General features: G+C 40.0%; 1 protein-coding gene across 1 annotated transcript in view; it reads left to right on the top strand.

Moving 5' to 3' along the window:
* Nucleotides 1–7,519: 7,519 nt before the first annotated feature.
* COL21A1 (collagen type XXI alpha 1 chain) overlaps nucleotides 7,520–23,339 on the top strand; it is an 88,592-nt gene continuing 72,772 nt past the window's right edge. The window contains exon 1 of the mRNA XM_087882456.1: nucleotides 7,520–8,047. The gene's annotated coding sequence lies outside the window, so the exon portion shown is untranslated. The remainder of the gene's footprint in view (nucleotides 8,048–23,339) is intronic.

Genomic DNA, 23,339 nt, shown 5'->3' with positions numbered 1-23,339 from the left:
GGGGGGGAGGGAAGAGAAGTGAGGAAGGGTTAGGAAAACGAAGTGTCGACTTCTGACTCCCTCTGTTGCAGCAGAATAAAGCATCACAACTGAATTTGTGATCTTACTTCAGCTTTGCTTTACAAACCTGTGAAGGTTGTAAATGTAAGGATTGGTTGCAAAGTTAATTTTTTAATCCCCATCGTAACTGCAAAAGGTTGCTAAACAAGGCTGTCGTGAAACCAGGACTACCTGTACTCATTAAGGTTTTCTTTGTGTTATAACAACACTATTGTGTTATAATGCAACCTTCAATCAACCACTTGTTTATTTGTTCATTTATCTGCAGCACTTATATCAGTGGTGAAATCTAAAATTTGTTACTACTGTGGGCGTGGCTTGGTGGTGGGGGTAATGTGACTGGGTGGGCGTGGCCAATTTTTTTTAAACTTTTAAAACCATTTTTTCTACAACCTCTTCGGCGAAGAGGTTGTAAAAATATGCTTTCAAAAGGCTCTGACGATCCCAGCTGAGTTGGCTGATCCGCAGAGGCTCTTTTTTTTTTTACTTTTAAAAGCATTTTCTGCCCAAAGAAGTTGTAGAAAAAATGCTTTTAAAAGTAAAAAAAAAAAACCTCTGATGATTGTGCGGCTCAGCTGGGCATGGGGGGGAGCAGGGATTTTTGCTACCGGTTCTCTGAACCACCCGCCTCCATCGCTACTGGATCGGGCGATTCGGTCCGAACCGGGGGCATTTCACCCCTGACATATCCTACATCAGTGCAAAAGGATTCTGGGCAACTTAAAAGATTTTTATTTTTTTTTTTAAAAAAAAGACAAGCAATGATTACAGGTAGTTTTCGACTTACAGCAGTTCCTTTAGTGACCATTCAAAGTTACAATGGCACTGAAAAAAGTGACATGACCATTTTTCATACTTATGACCATTGCAATATCCCCATAGTCACATGATTTACATTCAGATGCTTGACAACTGACTCAAATTTATGATGGTTGCAGTCAGGGGTGAAATCTAAATTTTTTCCCTACCGGTTCTGTGGGTGTGGCTTGGTGGGCGTGGCAGGGGAAGGATATTGCAAAATCTCCATTCCCACCCCATTCTGGGGCCAGCCAGAGGTGGTATTTGCGAACTACTCAAAATTTCCGCTACTGGTTCTCCAGAACCTGTTAGAACCTGCTGGATTTAATCCCCGGTTGCAGTGTCCCAGAATCATGTGATCCCCTTTTACGACTTTCTGACAAGGAAAGTCAATGGGGAAGCCAAATTTGCTTAACAACCGTGTTACTAATTTAAGAACTGCAGTGATTCACTTAACAACCATGGCGAGAAAAGTCATAATTTTTTTTATTGGCCAAGTGTGATTGGACACACAAGGAATTTGTCTTTGTGCATATGCTCTCAGTGTACATAAAAGAAAAGATATGTTCATCAAGAATGTACTTCTAGATTCATACTCAAAAGATTTATCTCAGCCATGCTGCGCAAATGGGAATTTTCAATTAGCCCTTTAAATTAAAAGAGGCCTCTAAATGGTGTTTAAAGGCAACCATTTAGTCTTAAAGGATGATGATCAGGGTTTGAGGCACTCTGGGCCAATCATTTTGCCCCAGGTAGCTGGTTCACCAATCAAAGTGACCAAAGACTCCCATGATCACAGTTTCTATCTGTTGCAAGGACAGGAGCGCCTACAAGTTATGGACCCGCTGTTTTAGGGGTAGACCCTCATAGTCTTCAAGCACTGGGGTTGGATATCAGTAGCAATTACCAGTTTGGCCTCTGGTAGCAATGAAAATCTGGTTATCATCAGCATATTGAGATACTAAACCTCAACCTGCCATATGACTGCCATTAAGTGGTTTCAAGGAAATATTAAATACAACAGAGAAAGGACCAGACCTTGTAGCAACACAGAAAGAAATGGTCCCTAGGCTCACCACCTTCACCCCAACTGAGTGGAACCACTATCTGAAGGAGGAGTGGAACCAATGGAAGAGTCCTCCAATCCCCACGTCCTTCAGGCTCTCCAAGAGGATACAACACTCAAACACTATCGTACCCTTGTAGAGTCAAGATTTGAGAAAATCTGTGATTTTGCTGACAATATGGTGCATTAATGGGTCATAATGGCCAGATAGGAGCTGATGATGCTGGTTCCTTCCTAATAGAAACCTGGCCACTTAAAGGTTTGCTATTGGATGATCAGTCACTGATGCAGTAAGACAGTAAAAATCACAGTGTAAGTGCTAATCATGTCACTAAAGTAACATATAGACCATGATATAGGATTTATTGGATTGCACTTCAGTTTTTTCATTTGGCTTCTCTCCTGAATCATGGGTCTAGGAACTGAAATCACCATGAAGAGTCCTGTTGTTTAAGAGACAAAGGGAACTTTCTTTCTTTCTTTCTTCTTTCTTTCTTTCTTTCTTTCTTTCTTTCTTTCTTTCTTTCTTTCTTTCTTTCTTTCTTTCTTTTTCTCTTTCTTTCTTTCTTTCTCTTTCTTTTCTTTCTTTTTCTTTCTTCTTCCTTCCTTCCTTTCCCTCCTGCTTCCTACTCTTCAAAATGGAGCTTTTCTAGAAGTGAAGTTTTAAAGACTTTTTGTATTGTTTCAAAAATCTAGTTAAATGCAACGAAGGTCTGCTGCCATTTATTGTCAGCTGGGCAAAACCCACACTTTGTATTCAAGGCAACAGCATTCTAATTCCCTTTTTAATAGGACCTCCTGCCACTTAATTGGTCAGAATTCTCCCCAGCACTTGGCTGGTATTCAAAAGCACATCCTGGAATAGCACATTCTGATGGATTCATATTTCCAACACCTTTTTTTTTGTTTTTTTTTTCACATAGGGAAAATATTATGAGAATAAATTAAAAGCAGTTTCTATTGTTGGCATGGAGCTCTAATTGATCTGGGAGGAACTTCCCTTTTCTGCTTCTTTTTATCACCAGTAATATTTTAATATAATTTAGAGCTCATACATCTGTTGTCAAATGTGGTCATTTTCTCCAGATGTAAATTATTATTAATGGGAACATTTAAGAAAATGTCAAATTTATAGGCGCAGCAGAATTAAAATGTAGTTTCTTGGCTTGGCAGGCAAGTGGCAAACATCACATCAAAGTTTCAACAGCCTGTCTCCAACAATGAAAGAAGATTTTTCTTTTTTTCTGCCTCAATGTGTATTGTGCTGAATATTTCTTCTGCACCTTTCTCATCAACTGGAGGTGTGCTTTTGTTCTCAGGACTGTAGAAGACGAGCAGGCAGTGCTGGGGTCAGAGTTAAACACATCGTCAGTTTAGAGTTGTTGCATTGCCACAAACAGTCCAACCTCTCTTGAATTCTGCTGACCTTTACCTAGAGCCAATTCAGTATTAAACTTTAGTTGATTAGATCCTTGTGTATAGGCTCCAGCAACAAGTCTTCAAACTGCAACTTAACATACGATCCTGACAGATCATGCTAATCAGATTGTTTTGCTGCTTTTGAAATAATGGCATCCATCCCTGGCATTTCTATTAGAAATAAAAAAATATTAATAAAGTATATGCTCCATCTGAGAATGTAGTTCAATTGCACAACATGTACCATCCAGCATTGCAACGTTCTAAAAAGTGTATTGGCAGAGCATTGGTTTTGTGTAACACATGTATTCTTCATGCATTTGTATGTATTTATGTGTGTGTGCCTATGTAAAATAATTAGATCTAGATCTAGATTAGAAAATTCAGATATAAGCTTTTCTTGGACTACTGGATTTTCTTTAAGACAGACAGAGAAACAATTTGTTATAACTCTGTCAGCAAATTGGAGTCAATCTTCTAGATTCTTTTAAGGTGACATTGATTTAATACTACAATTTTTCCCCAGGGGATTTTCATCCAAAGAACCTTAGCCACAAAGCCAAAGCAATTGTTAAATAATCAGTTACTTTTCATTTTAGCCACAAATATTAAAGGAAAAAAACACAGTATTTCCACATTCAAGTGAAATAATAAAATACGATCTGACATCTGGGGTTTCTGAGGCTTACCCTTCCCAATTATATCAAGTAATGTAAACCAGTTCAATCTGTGTTGCAATTGGTCATTTAAATGTCAACAACATGTTATTTGCTAGGACTTTGAAACTGTTATCAATGGAAAGAACAAAAATGGGATGCTTGGAATTAGATGAATCTTTGAATTATACGAATCTGTCTTCGTGCTTCTATCTGAGATTGTATGTTGGAAAGATAGTCTAAAGGTGTCTGGGCATTTTGGGTCTTTGGGCCAATTTGGACTCCTGCTGAATACATGGACAACTCCATGTAATTTTCTTGGCAGCCTTTTTCAGAAATGGTTGGTTGTCATCTGTTTTCAAGGGCTGAAAATGACTGGCCCAAGGTCACATGACTGGCTTTTGCTTAAGTAGAGCTGGGGTTTCTCTACTCCTAGTCCAGCACCTTAACAACTAGACCAAGCTAGCTCATATCTAAATAAGATATTTAGATGCATCTTATCTAAAGAAGATATTTAGATGCATCTTATGTAAAGAAGATATAAATGGCTTGCTGGCAAATTATACTATGTTCCGTAACTCCGTATGCCCCAATTCTGTTATCTGCAAAGAATATGATCCCTTATCAGCTGGGGAAAAAAATAAGACTTCTGAATTCATTGTTGCATTCATTGGAAGTCCCAAAGGTGCAAGATCCCAATAATACATCAAGGCAAAAGTTTGTCTACCCCAAGGATAAAACACCCAGACACAAAATGAGCAATGTGGTATATACAGAACAATGGACTGAGACGTGCAGATCTGTACATTGGAGAAACAAAACAACCACTTCATAAACTCATGCCAAACATAGGAGAACAAACCCATCAGGACATGCTTCAGCAGTCCATCTGCATTTGAAAGACAAAGATCACTTTTTTGAAGACAGCAAAGTCCACATTCTGGACAGAGGGCCATTGGTTTGAGAGAGGAGTCAAAGAGGCCATCTATGTTAAAATTGAATAGCCCTCTCTCAGCAGGGGTGGGTGGGATATAACACCATTAATCTCCTGTCTACAACACTGTCCTTTCAGCAGTCCGAAGAAGGTTCCACACCCATCTGAACTCTGATTCAAGTGATCCTGAAGGTACAGATAAACCCCACAAGGACCTCAACAACTCCCAGAGAGCTAATGACAGAACTTCAGAGTGCTAATGATCAGATGTCTGCAAAGAATATAAATCCTTTCATTCCCCGCCATTCAGTCAGAACTGAAGAAGCTTTTTGGATGAAAAGTAAAATAAGTCCAGTTGCCTTTTGAAAAGCACCTTTGGGACAACATGACCCAAATGACTGAGAATCTCCATAAATTTTCATTGGAAGTCTGCCCCAAAGAACCCCTCCTGCCACGCCTTTTCCTAATCTCTTTCTCTGCTGAATTCCTCAGTCCACAACACTTCAGAGGAAAAAATTTCATCACCAGGCTTGGCAGATACTTAGGAGCAGTATATTCTTTATTTGTCTCCTATAACATTTAGACATGCTTTCTTTCTATCTGTCATGTGAGGTGCCCAGGTGGAGAATTGGTTGGCCAGTTTCAATCTGTCACTTTTTTCAATACAGGTAGTCCTCGACTTACAATCATTCATTTAGTGACCATTTGAAATTACAACGGCACTGAAAAAATGACTTATGACCATTTTTCACACTTATGACAGTTGCAGCATCCCTATGGTCACATGATCAGAGCTTGGCAACTGGCATGTTTTTATGACGGTTGCAGTGCCTTGGGGTCACGTGATCATCTTTTGTGACCTTTTGACAAGCAAAGTCAATGGGGAAGCGGCAGTCATTTAACAACCATGTTACTAGCTTAACAACTGCAATGGTTCAGTGGTGGCAAGAAAAGTTGTAAAATGGGGCAAAATTCCCTTAACAACTCTCTTGCTTAGGAACATAAATTCTGTCCTCAATTGTGGTCGTACGTTCAGGACTACCTGTGTCCTACCTCAAGCAGATGTTTCTTTGAACCTCCTGAGAATAAACTACTCAATAAACACTCAATAAACCAGTGGTGAAATCTAAAATTTGTTACTTCTGATTCTGTGGGTGTGGCTTGGTGGGGGGGGGGTAATGTGACTGGGTGGGCGTGGCCATTTTTTTAAAAAAAAACTTTTAAAACCATTTTTTCTACAACCTCTTTGGGGAAGAGGTGGTAAAAAATGCTTTCAAAAGGCTCTGACGATCCAAGCTGAGTTGCCTGATCCACAGAGACTTTTTTTCTTTTAAATGCCTCTGACGATCCAAGCTGAGTTTTTAAAAAACCCTCTGCCGATCAGGCAACTCAGCTTGGATCGTCAGAGGCATTTAAAAGAAAAAAAGCCTCTGATGATCGTGTGGCTCAGCTGGGCATGCGGGGGGGCAGGGATTTTTGCTACCGGTTCTCCGATCCACCCGCCTCCATCGCTACTGGATCCGGCGATACGGTCCGAATCGGGAGCATTTCACCCCTGCAATAAACTACATTTAAGTATTCCAGGAGTAGTTTCTGAGCTGCCAAACCCTCCAGTAATTGAGCCCATCAGACTCCATGGAATCAATTTAACTGGGATAATAGCTGGGAGTGGCCTTCCATCCCCTTTTCCAGAAACCTTCTTGGTCAATTCATTTCTGCCATGACGTAGCTGCTTAGTTGCTCTCCCTGCCACTCCCTAACATCCATGAGGTACGTCCTCACTTGGCGTAGTGGACACATCTGGAAGGTGACTTCCCCTCAAACAGCTGCTACTGGAGAAATAGCATTAATAAAATACCCACCGTGGTGCAGACAGACTGATCACAAAGTGTCAGTTTACAGAAGAGAATCTACCAATGATGTTGCTAACATCCAGATTCCCCACAAATGTGCAAATATCACCTATAAACCCACCAGATCCTTTTTATTTCCTAAGCCAGACAGGGATGCTCCCTGGTAGCCTAGACAGGCGTGCTTGGAAGTCAGAGTGATTCAGAGGTGGGTTTCAGCAGGTTCCGACCAGTTCTGGAGAACCGGTAGCGGAAATTTTGAGTGGTTTGGAGAACCGGTAGTAAAAATTCTGACTGTCCCTGCCCCCATCTATTCTCTGCCTCCCAAGTCCCAGCTGATCGGGAGAAAATGAGGATTTTGCAGTAAACTTCCCCTGGAGTGGGGTGGGAATGGAGATTTTATAGTATCCTTCCCCTGCCCCGCCCACCAAGCCACGCCCCGCCCACCAAGCCACACCCACAGAACCGGTAGTAAAAAAAATTTGAAACCCACCACTGGAGTGATCGATGCTGGAGGCTGCTAGCTCATCATTTCATAATCAATGTCCAGTTTTTAAAGGGGGAAAAAAAAAAGAATCTTAAAACACAACATTCAGCTGGCGCAAGGTATACCAAGATAGATGGCTGATATTTAAAGGTTACTTAGCAAGCTTATACAGACTCGGGAATGATCGAAGCGTACAATATTGGTCACCAATATTCTTATACAGGATTTAACTTTTCTCGACGCTCGTTTGTTGAAAGACAAGATCGCGCCGTTCCAGGCATAATATGACAAACCTCCCACTTCCCCCCCCCCCGTTATTTGGCCCCCCCTCCACCCTCCGCCCCTCCTTCTCAGGCGGCTCCCTCGGCAAAAGTTTATCCACGCGGAGGCGCAGCGCGGACGGGGAATCCCTCCTTGCCCGCCCCCTCCTCGCCAGGGCTCCTCTCCAGGTCCCGCCCCCCAGCAAAGCGCCTGGTTAAAGCAAGTTTCGGGAGGATCTGGAGAGAGGCTGGGTTTTATTCCCCCCCCCCTTTCACCAGCTGTAGCGTTTGAATTACCAAGGGAGATTCACGTGCCAGTGTTTGGGAATCTGGAAAAGAACGCTTACCAGTGCTCACTCCAGAGTCTTGCCTGTTTGAAGCCGGTTTTTTTTTCCCCCACCCCCGTGGTCTTTTTGCCCATCATCTCGCTGTTTCACAGAACTTGGATTTTAAGAGCGAAGGCTGTCAGTCTGAAGCAGCATTAGGATCTTTTTTTCTTTCTGGGCAACTGCAGCAGGTAGGAGACCCAATGAAACTCACATTTGCAGGATGTAAAATGAGGTGTAGTCATCTCTCTCTCTCTCTCTCTCTCTCTCTCTCTCTCTCTCTCTCTCTCTCTCTCTCTCTCTCCTTTTCTTTCCTGGGATTGAGGTGTTGCAGTTGGAGCGCTAGGTAAGCAGGTGAGTGGGTGAAGAAAAGGAGCAAACCTGATGGTCTTGCTAGAAGTGCTTTGTGTCTTATTTCTTTCTTGGAATCTTGTTGGTTTTTCTGAGGAAGCACCTGTGGGAGTGATTTGGGGCCATCCTCCTGTCCACTGGAGCCGGGGTGCTGATTTCATCATCTAATCCTATTCCTGGTGCCTGAACCAGTAAATCTCCTTGAGATTGGCAAGGTTTATTCCAAAGAACCAGGAATATACCGGTAACGCTGGTTGAATTTGTGTCTATTGGCTTCGGTTTTTTTTTTTGGGGGGGGAGGCTTTGTGTTTGGCATGTTAACAATAATGAATTTTCTTTTTTCTTTTAGTTCAGCATGTTGCTATTAAGGCTAATATGAACCAGGAGGGTGATAACAGCATTGATGGTTCAGCTAGAAAGATTAAGAGCAAAAAGCAAGAAGGAGGGGAAAAAAAAAAAACCCTCGCTCTGAAATCAGTGTAACTTTGGTGACTTTGAGGTCCTTAATATTTTCTGCTAAGTGCCTTTCTAGTCATTGTGCATCCAGAACCGAAGCTATTGAAAGTAAGGGGATGTTGCGTTAAGCACAATTTTTATTCTAACAGGCCTGGAAACCTGTTCGATTCTCAGATGCTTATGGTCACAGACAGGACTTGGGGACAGTGCACTACTGCTTTTATTAAAACTTAATTCAAGCAGGACAGAAGTACTTCTGCTTAATGGAAAGGCAATCCAAGGAGTAAGGATTCAAGCTTTCTTAGACATCCAGACCCATAGCTTGAATGTACTTGTGGATTCAGCCCTGAAACTGAATGACCAGATTTTGGCAGTGACCAGAAGAGCTTTGTCTTAACTAAGGTTAGTTTGGCAGCATTGCCAGTTCTTAGGGATTTCATATCAGGCTGTAACACCAAATGCTCTATCTCATTTGGGCTGTTTTAACACACTCCACATGGAAACTTTCTTGGAAAAGTCTTCAGAAGCTTCAGCCAGTCCAGCACTCTTGTCAGTTGGTTGGCTCCAGAGAACAGGCAAATCCTTTTCTCCAATATTTGCACTTCATAGCTCTCTGTTTCTGTTTGCAAGTCAAGATGTTGGTTGTGACTGTACAACCTCATGCAACTGTATTGTCCCAATGCTGAATATGTTCAGGTCCTAGACTACACTCTTTTCTTCTAGGAAGAGAGTAGAGGTAGTGTAAGTTGTGTAAAGCCCTGCACATGAGGTATAACAGCTGGGTAGTATAACATTTGTATCTCTGTGCTCTGAAATTTCGAGGAAGAACAGATTATAGATACCAGCACCATTCTGACAGGTCCTTGAGAGAAGTCCTTCCCCTGCCTTTAGTGACCTGTTTGGTGAACACATTAAAATAAGCTTGGATTTAAATAAGTGAGGTATCTATTCCTAGTTTCTGGAGCTCTCTTCTAAATCAAGTCAGATTAGTTCCACCTCTGTTGGCCTTCTGTTGGTAGGGTATACTATGTTCATTCAGGCTCATTTTGAGAATTTAATTTGCTGTGGTAAAATAGGATTAATCTAGAACTGGTTTATTTCCTAACTAGATTTTAATCTATGTTTTTATGTTTTGTTTATAATATTTGATTGCTTTATTGTCATCAACTTTGGAAATGTGTTTTTCATGAACAATGTGAGATGATGAATTATTTTCCAGAACCCGTTTCTGAATCAAAAGGAAACGTTTGTACACCTTGCAAGTAAAGATTGCTTTTACATTGTTTATGAATTTGCCTTATTCTGCTTACATTTACACCTAACATTAAGTCTTGCAGAGAATTCCATAGCTGAGCCATTACTTTGTGGAGCAATATTTTATTTGATCTATCTTGATAGATATTAAGTTTCATTGGATTACTTTAGGTTTTAGATACATTTGTGCACTGACACACATATAGATCATAATGCATATAGCATGTCTTCTTACACCTTATTACTACTATAAATGGAGGTCCCCTGTCTTATCTAAAAGAAAAAAAATTGAAATGCTGCAATCCTGTTCATATGAAATTGTTTTAGCCTATTAAACATTTTGATTGTCCTTTTTTTTGGCATTCTTCTAACTAAGTGATGACTTCCCAAACAGTCTCTTTTTTCATTATTTATAGGTCCTAAGACAATGATGGCGAACCTATGGCATGCGTGCCCAAGGTGGCATGCAGAGCCATCTTTCTGGGCATGCAAACTGTCGCTGTTCGGGCCCCCGGTGCGCATGCGTGCAAATCAGAGGACCCAGCTGGTATTCGGAGCTCTCCTGCGCATGCGTGTGCATTTGCACATACATGTGAGAGTACTTGTGTGCACCATGCGCATGTGTAGACGACATTTGCGTGCATGCATCGCATGCACAAAAACCTCATGGGGGAAACCATGCGCAACCTGCATTCATGCGCAGATGGTGCGATTGCAGGTGCAGTGCACGGGGACATGCGTGAAAGCTGTGCACATGCGCAGATGGTGAGGTTGCATGCATAGCGCATGGAGAGGAGCCACATGTTAGCATGGATAGCACACGCATGCGCAAAGCACGCAAAGCGTGTACCTGTTTGGCACTCGGTGAGTAAAAGGTTCGCCACCAGTGTCCTAAACCATTCAAACTTATATTTGGCTACTCTGTTGGTTTTAAATGGGCAATCTTGTTCATTGATAATTACAAGAGTGATGCTTATTGTGGAATTCAGATAACTCATCAAACTTAATTATGTACTTCTATAATATCATTGGCGTGTGGGTAACCCATGCCTAAGGAAAGACGAGTATTGGACAAATGCATCTGTCACAAATGCATCATTGTTATCTCAAAGGAGCATAGCCCTGAATTTAATAATGATCTCCAATTCTAAAGGATTGAAAAAAAATCCCTCACAGTTAAAACTAAATGAACTGTGGTGTGCTCAGGTTTTGTATTTTGCCAAGTAAGGTTGCTAATTTTAACTAAAATCAATCCTGTAATTTACCCCAATGAAACGTATGTGTATATGTGAAACACTTTTATTGTATTTATTTGTACTGCATGTATTAAGCATTGTTCATGAATCATTTTTATTGAAAGCCATTGTCATGGTATATGTGTATGGAGATAATCATCTAGGTCATGGTTGTCTCAAAGGTGCTTCCCCCCCGCTCCCAAAAGGCAACTGGATTTTCTTTGTTTTTTCTTTGAAAATGTTTGACTTCTCATCCAAGAAACTTCTTCAGTTCTTCAGAACTTGGATGAGAAGCAAAATATTTTCAAAGAAAAACAAACCAAGAAAGTTCAGTTGCCTTTTTAAGGGAAAAAAAAAAGCACCTTTGGAATATCTGGTCGTGGCAGTGATGCTGGGTAGCACCCAGAAAATTAAAGAAATAATAGTTTGTGTGAACCTAAAATTCCAGCATTAATACGTACAGACCCACATCGTTTCACCAACATGGCTGGTTTAACCTACTGGCTCTAATAAGATCTAGGTCTTCAATGCCTTATGGAAGTCTAGAAGGGTTGGAGCCCTGCTGATGTCTGGGGATTGCTGAATATGTCAAAGGATCAGGTAAAAAAAAAAGTTACATTAGTTGAATGAATTACTAATCCAAACTATTTGCCTATAAAGTAAGGTTTCCATTTAAATGATTCCTCATTGTGCGTATCCCATCCCTTTTTTGTCCCAGGTACCTTCTTTTTCCTTCCTTTTTTCACCAGGATGGAGCTGGGATAAGGAGATGAGATAGCTGCTCTGAGAAGAAGGGCTAAGAGACAGGGAGGAACAAGACCAGTGATGGTGATGGTATTGAATAAGTAGAAGTAATTGGACAGGGAAGGAGAGAGATGAGAGAGATGCTCTGCTTAGACAGTATAAAAAGGATTAAAATTCAACAGGCAGATAGTGCCTTCCAGCCAATGGCTAATCTTCAAAGGGATCTGCACTTTTAAGCAGTGTATCTATAGGTATCTATATCAGGATTTCCCACCTGTGCAAAATCTTTTATTCTTTGCAAATGTAGAATGACCCCTTCCCCAATTCTTAAGAAATGATAGTGGGAAGGAAGGAATTCATGCTTTATTTATCTGCATTGCTTCATTCATTCGTATTAGCCATGCTCACTCTTGAGCAACTGCTAATGTACTTGACTGACTCTTGCTTGGGCACATCGGTGCTGATATTGGCTACTGAGCTGCTATGAGCTGTTAATTAAAGCTTTCCTCAGTGTCCTGGAATGTCTTATACGGCATTCTTCCAATGCAACATAGGACATTTTTGTTTGAAAGTTCACTCTTGGGGCCAGCTAAACCTGCAGCTTAAGGGGGTTGGGAAGAACAAATGTTGGCCCATATAAAAACTCTACTGACTCTTGGTCCCATACCAGGAGCTAATGTGTAATTGTAAAAATCTTGAGTTTGTAGGTCTTAAAGTTTAGGTCTTTGGTAAATTTCTCCGTGTTGGAGCTATGAACTGTTTCACTCATTGTGCTAATGATTGTTACTTCACAATTACATAGATTCGTACACCACAGCGTGCTAAAAAGTTCATGACACTTTCCTGGCATCCTCTGGGAACTCCGTGTCCCCCACCTCACTTCCGCAATAAAAAGCAATTTAAATGAGTTGTTATGGAAAACAATCTGTAATCTGCCTTGAAGGCTAGTTTAAGACTAGATTCACACATTATTCTGAAATAATCTTTTATCCAGTCATGTTTATCAAACATGACATGATGGAGTGGGCTTCCTAACAGTACATCTTAATTTATAGTTTACAACCCATAATAGATGGCTTTACACAACATGCTTGGATAAAACCAGATAAATGCTAGTGTGTCGCTTAGCAAAATGTTTTTGCCACTAAATTAGCAAAGAGGTGGAACTGTATTTGAGGAATAGCTATATGTATTTTTTATTAAAAAAAAATTTCTGATAAAGCGTAACAGTTAGCTGGAAGTAGGAATTGTAGATTGTTGGTGATGATGATCTTCCTAATATTGCTGCAGTATGATAATTATGATACTTTGACTCTTATGGCATTAGAATTGGCTTTGTGGGTTTAGTTCTTGGAGATTTTAATCTGATACCCAAAGGTTTTAACCACAGCTGTAAAAATACCATAAATACACAAGACTGGAATAAACTGGAGAGTTAAGTTGGCCCAATAAAATAGTTGTGCAGAATTTGGCCAGTCTTGGTTGGTGGAGGGCCCCTGGCAACCTAGAATATGAGTAAGAAAGCATAAGGAATCCTATAGTCACCTAACATTTGAAATAGGGCTAAGCAGGATATTTATTGAAACAACACTGTGAGAAAAGTTATTTTGGCACAGTCATAGGTAAGCAGTTACTTTTGAAATTATTCCTAGATATTGGATTGCCAGATGCTTAAAAGTGGAAACAAAGCAATCTTACAGTACTGCTGATTAATGAAAACCTCAGCACTTTATATACTATTAAAATATTATCTGCCTCACATTTGCTATAGCTAAAGATTTTACTTTGCAGTAATTTCCTATACCCTTCCCAATCTAGTTCCTGCTGTGATGTAACAATAGAACTGAAATTAATAACACAAGTTCAGAGTCATTATGTGTAATGGCTTCCTATTTTTAAATTGAAACCCTATTTTAAAAGCTGTCTTTCGAAGAGCAATTGAACAACATGCAACTCACACTTGGGCCACCCAAATTCAAATGTCATCCCTCAATATGACTTCTCCATCCAATTCCCAGTCTGATCAGATCCAAAAATCAAGAAAGTTTTCAAGCAAGGAGTTATGGATGTGGCTGCCCAAGTTAGCACTTAGATATGTCAAGTCTTTGAAGTCGCTTGTTCAACACAAATAAGAGAAATATTTGACAACTTATATGCCTCAATATCTTAGAAAAGCTTTTTTTAAAAAGCTTGATTCAAACAACTAGACTCCGTGGAAAGATGTGGGAAGTTTCAAGGAGCCAGTTTGATCTAATGGTTAAGACACCAGGCTAGAAACTGGGAGATAGTGAGTTCTAGTCCCACCTTAGCCATGAAATCCAGCTGGATGACTTTTCGGCCAGTCATTCTCTCTCAGCCCAACTCACATCAGGGTTGTTGTGGGGAAAATAGGAGCAGAAAGGTGTGTTAGATATGTTCACCGCCTTGAGTTATTTGTAAAAATAATAAAGACAGATTAAAAATAAATAATACAAATTTTTGTAGGCATTGTTCAATGCCTGGAGGTTTGCTGATATTTGGACTTGGTTGAAACATCATATGTTTTATGTGCTTCCAATGTAACTTATATTTATGAAAATAAATTTGGGTTATGATTTTCTCAGTACAAATAATGTATATATTTTGAATATATTAGTCATACTAAGTTCCACTCCCCCAGTTTGTGATAAATAACTTCTTTAGTGTTGAGCCCAATCTCACATTCCCAAAGTAGGAAAGTTTTCTTCTATAGCTAATGTAGATAAATTGGAGGGAAATTTAATGTCCCCACCTTAAGGTTGGATGCTCAATAAAAGAATATGTCTGTGTATGGAAGAAACAGTGAAAGGCATTTCAGGAAAATTTATACTAAAATGTTTTTTTAAGCAGTAAGTGACATAGAAGCTGAACCATGACTTGTAAAACCAAGATTAGTAAAAAGTCAATTTATCCCTTAGAAAATCTTGGCTGAATTATATTGATTGTCCTCAATATTGGTGAATTCCTATTGCTTTAAGACAGTGGTGAAATCCAATTTTTTTAACTACTGGTTCTGTGGGCGTGGCTTGATGGGCGTGGTGTGGCTTGGTGGGCGTGGCTTGGTGGGCATGGCAGAGGAAGGATACTGCAAAATCTCCATTCCCACCCCACTCTGGGGCCAGCCAGAGGTGGTATTTGCCGGTTTTCCAAACTGCTCAAAATTTCCACTACCGGTTCTCCAGAACCTGTCAGAACTTGCTGGCTTTCACCCCTGCTTTAAGATAGGGTAAAAAAGAGCAAAGAAAGTTGGAAAAAAGATGTGAAATGAAAAGTGGAAGCAAATTGCTGGAAAATAGAACTACCACAATGCATTGGAACCAGTCCAGTTTAAAACAGCACAGCAACTGTTAAATTATTGTCTCTTGCACTAAGACTCAATCTGTGTGTCTTTTTGTAGTCCAGGTGTCTTAATATATCTGCAGAATATAAATATGCTCCGGCATAAAAGCTGTTGTCACTTGAGTTAAGTCATGATTTTTTGGTGGAGGTGGCTCAAATGGCACTGATTCTTCATGACCACAAGGGGACAATGGGGTATAGATAGAGAGTTAAGGATTTATTATGTATCCTCTCTTGGTTTATACTCTTCCGCTGGCTTTGAGACAGTGTTTTTCAAACTTGGCAACTTTAAGATATATGGATTTCAATTCCCAGAATTCCCCAGCCAGGAGTTGAAATCCACACATTTTAAAAGTTTCCAAGTTTGAAAAACACGAAGAGATTGCTAATCTGGGGTCCTTTTCTTCCCAATTAGACACAACCCAGCATATGGTCTTTCGTTTTCCTTCTGATAGGTTGAGCTACGTTTTGCTTATCCGTAAATTGTATTTTCTGTAAATAAATCTACTTCCATTAGTGTTGTCAAACCAGCTTCCCCTAATCATTGCTCAGATCGGATTCCCAGTCTTAGACACTTCCAGCTCCAACATTTTCCTTACTGCTTCTTTCTGACAAATGATCATCTTTGGGGTCAGGGTAAATATTTATTGAGATAAGATGTTTAGTGTTGCTTTTGCTTTGAGACAGGATAGGAGGGACTGCTTGGTTCCTCTCCAGAAAGCCCTTGATAATGATATTCTGCTAGCAACTTTTGCTCTCCCTTGTTCTTACTTTAAGGTCATTTGTTCATTCATAAATTCAAATTGGATGCAAGGGTAGAGAAGATGTTGGAGTGTCTCTAACTCCTTATTGCTATAATACATTCATACAGCTGCATTTTCATTATTTATTTTTTTATTATTGCTGTGTTTTCATTGTTTATTGTTTCATTGTTTTACTATTGTTAGTTTTACATTTTTTAGAATTTTACATTCTACTGTTATAAATTCAGAATAGCCCATGGCGAGATGGGCGGCAAATGAATTTAAAAATAAATAAATAAATTCTATCCATCTCAACCTTTTGGAGAATTGTAAGTGGCAAATTCCCTGGTGTCCATGTAAATAATATGATGAATATTATGTGTACTTAGACACAAAGTGCTGAATATAAAAATAGAACTATGCATTGTGCAGTTCTATTTTGAAGGTGAGTAGAAATTATCTTATTAGTGAATGATTTCATATTGTACAGCGCTACGAGATATGGCTTGCAGAAAAGAATTTTTTGTTTCTTCTTGAGGCTCTCATTCTTGTTGCAAGCAGAGTACCAAATTATGCTATCTTTGTACCAGAGGTGGGTTTCAGCAGGTTCTGACCACTTCTGGAGAACCGGTAGTGGAAATTTTGAGTAGTTCAGAAAACCGGTAGTGAAAAGTCTATTCTCTGCCTCCCAAGTCCCAGCTGATCGGGAGGAAATGGGGATTTTGCAGTAAACATTCTCTGGATTGGGGTGGGAATGGTGATTTTGCAATATCCTTCACCTGGAGTGGGGTGGGAATGGAGATTTTGCAGTATCCTTCCACTGCCATGCCCAGCAAGCCACACCCACCAAGCCATGCCATGCCATGCCATGCCATGCCATGCCATGCCACGCCCACCAAACCACACCCACAGAACCGGTAGTAAAAAGTTTTGAAACCCACCACTGCTGTGAGATCAACAAATTCATGAAAAGAGCTGTTTGGTATTGGGGGATGGGGGGAGGGGAGTAGAAGAAGCATTCCAGATTGATTAATGGATATTATAAAAACAAGTCATTATTTTTAAATGATGCATTAGAATAGATTATCCTCTGACTGGGCATATGCTGTTTCAGGAAGAACCTCTTTGGCAACTGAAGTTCAGTTGTAATTTCTCACCTTTAGCAGTTGGATTGGGGCTTTTTACATATGTAATGTTTTGACATTTAAAACTTACCAAGAAAATTTCCCCATGGCCTCTGTATAAGAGAACTTCTAGCTCTCATAGGACAAACATTGCATTCTTTATGACACTTATTCTGTGATGTCTCAACACATTACATTTGAATTTAGCTTTAATGTTCTAAAGAGCAATTTCCATGTAGACGTTTATTACAAGTGGATCAAATACTTTTAAATGCAGGTAGTCCTCAATTTACCACCATAATTGAGTCCAAAATTTCTGTTGCTAAGTGAAATAGTTATTAAGTGAGTTTTGCCCCATTTTACAATCTTATCTGCCACAATTGTTAAGTGAATCACTGCAGTTGTTAAGTTACTAACATGGTAATCTGCCTTCCCCATTCATTTTGACAGGAGGTCACAAAAGGTGATCGTATGACTTCGGGACACTGCAACCGTCATAAATATGAGCCAGTTGCCAAGCGTCCAAATTTTGATCACATGACCACACGGAAGCTGCAATGGTCATAAGTGTGAAAAATGATCATAAGTCATTTTTTTTCAGTGCCCTTGTAACTTTAAATGTTCACTAAACGAATGGTTATAAATTGAGGGCTACCTATAAATATGTTTTTGTGAGATGAGGATGGATCCAAAGGTTTAGCTCTACTGACACAGTGAGATTTTTCAGCTCAATGAAAACATTGTTGACTGTATACTGTATATACTGAATATATTGGTTTTGTTGTGGCCCATCAGCGGCCTGTGCAGATTGTAGCTGATTCCAACAACGAGGAGACTGGTGTGGTGCTGCGTCAGCAGCCTGTGCAGCTGGTGCTCGAGTCGGACAGTGAGGAGGCTGGAGAAGATGTGGTACCAGAGGCAGGGATTCAGCCAGGGCCTTCAGAACCTCTAAAAGCTCCTTTAAGTGAAGAGGACAAAGAGGAGGAGCCTCTTCTCGATGCACGGGCACGCAGAGCTGCCAAAAGGCAGGAATGGCTCCTCAGGAGGAGGTCTCCTCGACAGTAAGGCTTGGGGCTAATTGGCCACTCCCTTAGCCTATTTAAGAAGGAATGCCACTTGCAACAAGCTGTAGAGAACAACTTTAGTTCACTCTCTTTCGTGTCTGCAAAATTGCTTCTGGGCTTCCTGCCAACTCTAGTAAGAATGTGATTACCTTATCTTAGAATTCTGGTAGGCTGTTAAGACAGTTCATTAACAGCCTTTGAATGATCAAGACTAAGTTATTTGAGTAAAATAAGCTTTGTATAGAGTTTGTGTGTGCTGCGTTCTTTGGGGTCCGTAGCTGGGGCAGAACAGGTTTAGATTACAGTAAATACTTCTGTTAATTTGTCAAGCCAGCATTCAGATCTCTTGGAAGAGCTAAATGCCTTCTTTCCCATTTATTGATGAGCTTGCCTTATTTTTCTTACATTCAGGAAAGTCCTGTAGAATCTCTTAGCATTGGATTAAAAAAATAAGTTTTTTTCATAGACAGTATGAGATTCTAGGTTTCCATAAGCCATTGATCTAGCTAGTTCTTATGTTCAACATTTTAAATGAGCCAGCCTGGGATGCCACACAATCTGTTTACCCTATCTTACACATGGTTTCCAACAAATCGCGCATATCAAGTCAGAAGCGTTTTGGGCTGTGGTCAAAGTTTCTCCCCACTTGCTTCTTAATGGTTTATTCTTCATGTTATCTGGCATAGCGTAATCTTAAAATGGGTCAAATTCAGCAGTTCAGTACAGCTTGCCAGAACAAATTGCATTTAGCGGCACAGTCCTTCTGCCTTGCATCAAATCCTGGAGCACGCAACAGGAACTTCCTCTGTTGTAGACAAGGAGTCTGTAGGTTCAAGGGCCTCTGTTGAGTCATAACAAAAATTGAAATTGAGTTGTTCCCAACTTTTTAAAAACTTTATTGTGGTTCTTTTGGCTCCACTAGAGATGTCGGAGAACTTCATTCAGATCCTATTTTTATGTAAACGAGCCTAATTTACACTTTCCAGACTACTGTGTACATTGGAACATAACTTTCGTCTGGATTTTGCACTTTGCCAAATTTTGCGATGCAGTTTTCGGCAACAACATTTGTAGACCAAATTGAATACATTAGGAAAGTTACATCAGCATGCATATGTTTAGGAAGATTATCTATGCAAGCAAACACATAGAACTGTTTCTCTTTTTTTTAAAAAAGGAATTGTAGAATAATGTAGACATTTGAAGAAACAGAAGCATGATGGAGTTCATATGAAAATGAAATGGACTGAATTTAGATGGATCTGTATATCCCTAAGTTCCATCTTTGAGAGAAAGTCTTCAGTGTTTTAATAACTTTATGTGCCCTTCAGTTTAAAATGCTATTAGTCATCCATCCTCTTTTTCTTAAAACAAAGGAATTTATTTGTTATATATCCAAAGCAATACATTTGACTTTTTTGTATTCCCAGAATAAACTTGAAGCTACAAATGAAAATTATTGACAAGGAGCTCTTAGGCTCAGTTCAAATAGTTCATTTTCAAATAGTTTGATTTCAGCAAAATGCAGCAAAGTAAAATTTTGAATCAAGTCAAAAGTTGTGAAAAATATTTACAAAGTCAGAATAGTCAACCTGTAATGAAATATAGGTAGTCCTCGACTTATGACCACAATTGAACCCAACATTTCTGTTCTAAGCAGGACAGTTCTTGCTAAGCAGGAGCCTTTCTTGCCATAGTTGATAAATGAATCATTGCAGTTGTTAAATTAGTAATACAGTTGTTAAGTGAATCTGGCTTCCCCATTGACTTTGCTCGTCAGACAGTTGCAAAAGATGATCACATGACCACCTGACACTGGGATCTTCATAAATACATTCCAGTTGCCAAGCATCCAAATGTTGATCACATGGCCATGAGGACGCTGCAATGGTTGTAAGTGTGAAAATGGTCACATGTGACTTTTTCAGTGAAACTTTGAAGAGTTACTAAATGAACGGTTGTATGTTGAGGATAATTCATACGAAAATAAATAGCATTCCTGAAATAAACATCAATTAAGTTTTTGAGACCCTCCCTGAATGCTTTTCCCCCCAAGTCATTGCTTCTAATCTTGATAAAAGGAAATAAAAAGGAAGCAATCTATATTTTTAAAGCCATTCCACTGAGAAGAATCATTTTGGACAGAGATTCTTCCATCTTTCACAATATGTGGCTTGCATATTTGTTCCCCTTCAGATTTTCAAATGCAGTGTGGTTTATTCAGTGGTGGGTTGCTCCCGGTTTGATCCGGTTCTTGCGAACCAATAGTAACAGTCAAGGGAGGCTCCGCCCACCCGCCTGGATGTAATCATGAACGATCTGTGCATGTGCAGAAGCTTCTGTGCATGCGCACGTGTGTGCTTCCATTGCGAACCGGTAGTGAGGTAAGTAGAAGCCACTCCTGGGTTTATTTATATATTCATTGTCTTAAACACACCATGAACTTTCCTTCCTTCTTTCTTTTCTATTGCCAGAGTTTGGAATCAAAATTAGGTGTATGTATATATTGACTGTATATTATAATTTATATTTATATTTACTGTATATTTATATATATATTAACTATATAGTTAAACCAAAAAAACAAAACAAAAAAACAACCTGCCCTAGAGTTTGAAATTCAATCTCTTCTGGATGAAATTTCAGTTCCTCTGAAATAACAAGTTTACAGCTTAGGAGTGGTCTTTGACTTTCCTTTGGATTTAGGGATGGGCAGTAGTATTAAAGAATAAGTCTGCAACAACTACTTCTTGTACAGCAGCTGGGTAGGTCTGTCTGAGAGTAGTTCAGATTTGACAGCAGTTATTTCTTCCTTAGTTATGTCATGCCTTGACTACTTCAGTGTGCTCCATGTGGGGCTCTGTCTTTGAGGAACACTCAGAAGCTTCCATTGATGTAAAATGCAGCAGCCGGACTGCTAAGAGGTACATCATACTGGGCGACTGTTACTTCACTGCTGAAAATATGCATTGGTTGCCAGTGGTTGTATGGCAGTGATGGCGAACCTTCTCAGCACCAAGTGCCCAAACCGGAATGCATGCACGTGTGCGCGCCTGAACGCTGGAAATCCAAAGACCAGCTGGCCAGCCATGCACACTGGTCAGCTGGTCTTCGGGTTTGCGGCACTCTGGCGCGTGCAAAGACCAGTTAGCTGGCGCGCATGTGCATGCTGGAAACCAGAAGAGCAGCTGGCGATGGTGCATGTGCCCACAGAGAGGGTTCTGCATGCCACCTCTGGCACGTGTGTTGTTCCCATACAATCACGGTTGTATGGGAACAATTTTAAGTTGATGGCTTGGATCTTCAAAGCCTTAAAAGGCTTCAAACTAATATATGCCTGTCAATAGGAAGCTTCCTGATAATTAAGTTGAGGGAAGGAGTACCCTCTTAAAGATGCCCTCATCTTCTGGGATCCATTGGATAGAAACCTTGCCTTGTGTTGTGCTTAATCTATGATATGCTTTCTTCCTGGAATTTCCTAGATTTAGGAAAGGAGTCCTTTATTTCTGCTAGTTTTTCACCCCTAGTTTGATTATGCTGAAGGGTGATTTTTTATTAGAGGTTAACTGTTTATTTATCTTACTTTTATCTGCCTTCAGTATCCTCTGGGTCAGGGTTCTCCACCCTTAGCAACTTGAAGCCTGGTGGACTTCAACTCCCAGAATTCTGGGAGTTGAAGTCCTCCAGGCTTCATGATGCCAAGGTTGGAGACCCCTGCTCTGGATGGTTAAGTGCTAGCCTAGAAACCAGGAGATTGTGTGTTCTAGTCCGGCCTTAGGTGTGAAAGCCAGCTGAGTGATCACAGGGCTGTTGTAGTGGGAAAAATAGAAAGAAGGAGTGCTTTTCTTAGCGTACATCACTTCATTTTGTGCAAAGAAATAAATGAAGTATTACTGAGGGCTGGTCCTCTAGATCTTGTATGCCTTTTCATCAACTGTCTCAGTGCTTTTTTAAATAGGTTCCCACAAGTCTGCCAAGTGCAATGTAATGGCTCGGTTTTTGAAAGCTCTCCACATCACAGTGCAACATGAGAGAAGTGTTAATGTTCTCTTGGGACGCAGGCTGCTCTGGATGACCTTTAACTTATTTTCTGGAAGACTGAAAAAAAAGGCTGAAATCATTCGGCTTTGGTTTTAAAAATAAGAAAGCAGGCTAGCAAAAGGACAGTTTACTGAGCAAACTCAGTGCCGTTTTGGGGCTTGCTGATCCACCAAATACAACTCTTGGGCTGGAAAAGGAGAATTAGATGCAAAGAGGAAGCTAAGAAGAAACTGCCATTTGGTACCTGTGTGGACTGGCTGTGTGTGAGCTGTTTGATTTTTGCACTGTTCACAATTGAGAAGAATGTTTTGCTTTTTGTTTTGGAGATATTTGTGGGCTAGGGCATCCATAGGAATAACCCTAGAAGTTTCTTCTAAACTGCAAATAAATGTGTTGGGCTTTGGGATGAGAGCTGCTTACAGTTCCTTTACATAAATACTCTTGGAGAGTCTTTTCTCATTGAGACTAAAGCTCCTGCCAGAATGACTTAATGTCACAATCTTGCTGAAATGTGCAATTGAAAGAAATTTGCTGTTTCTTCCCTCACTATATGTTCAGTGAGATTCGGTACACATGCACTTTGTGTTCAGGAAACCTTCTAGATATATAAGGAGAAAGTCCCTTAAGATTAATTGAAGAAACCACTGATTGCTGTGAACTGTACAACCAGATGAACAACTTGTACAGTGAGTATCTTGTTTCTTGGGCTTGTTTGTCCTCAACTATATCTGAACATTTCTTTGGGTCCTGAAGATAGGTCCCCTTTTGTTGACTGGAAGGGGGGAATTGAATTTAACAACTCGATGATTCTCAGGTGACACATGTCACTGACACTGCCTCTTAGGGCAGCAATAAAGAATTAGGTTCTGTGATTTATTTTGTCAAAATTCATAAATAGCAAGTGGATTTTGAATCTGTGGAGGATTCAGAATTTCTTAACTGCAGTTGACAAATAAGTATCCTCTGTGGCACAGGATTTTGAGCTTTATCTGGAATCCTAATGGGTGAAGTGGGCTGGGTCCTTGGAATTGACTGAATTTCAGAATTTCACTTGCATTTAAGGGTTTATCCACTGTTAATAATAATTATTTTTTGTCTATGAATACAGTATGGA

Source organism: Pantherophis guttatus, chromosome 1 (genome assembly GCF_059756535.1).
Source record: "Pantherophis guttatus breed Tessera chromosome 1, ASM5975653v1, whole genome shotgun sequence".
NCBI classification, from domain to species: Eukaryota; Metazoa; Chordata; class Lepidosauria; order Squamata; family Colubridae; genus Pantherophis; species Pantherophis guttatus.
The sequence above is the reverse complement of the archived record's forward strand: the minus strand, read 5'-3'. Positions and strand labels throughout refer to the sequence as shown.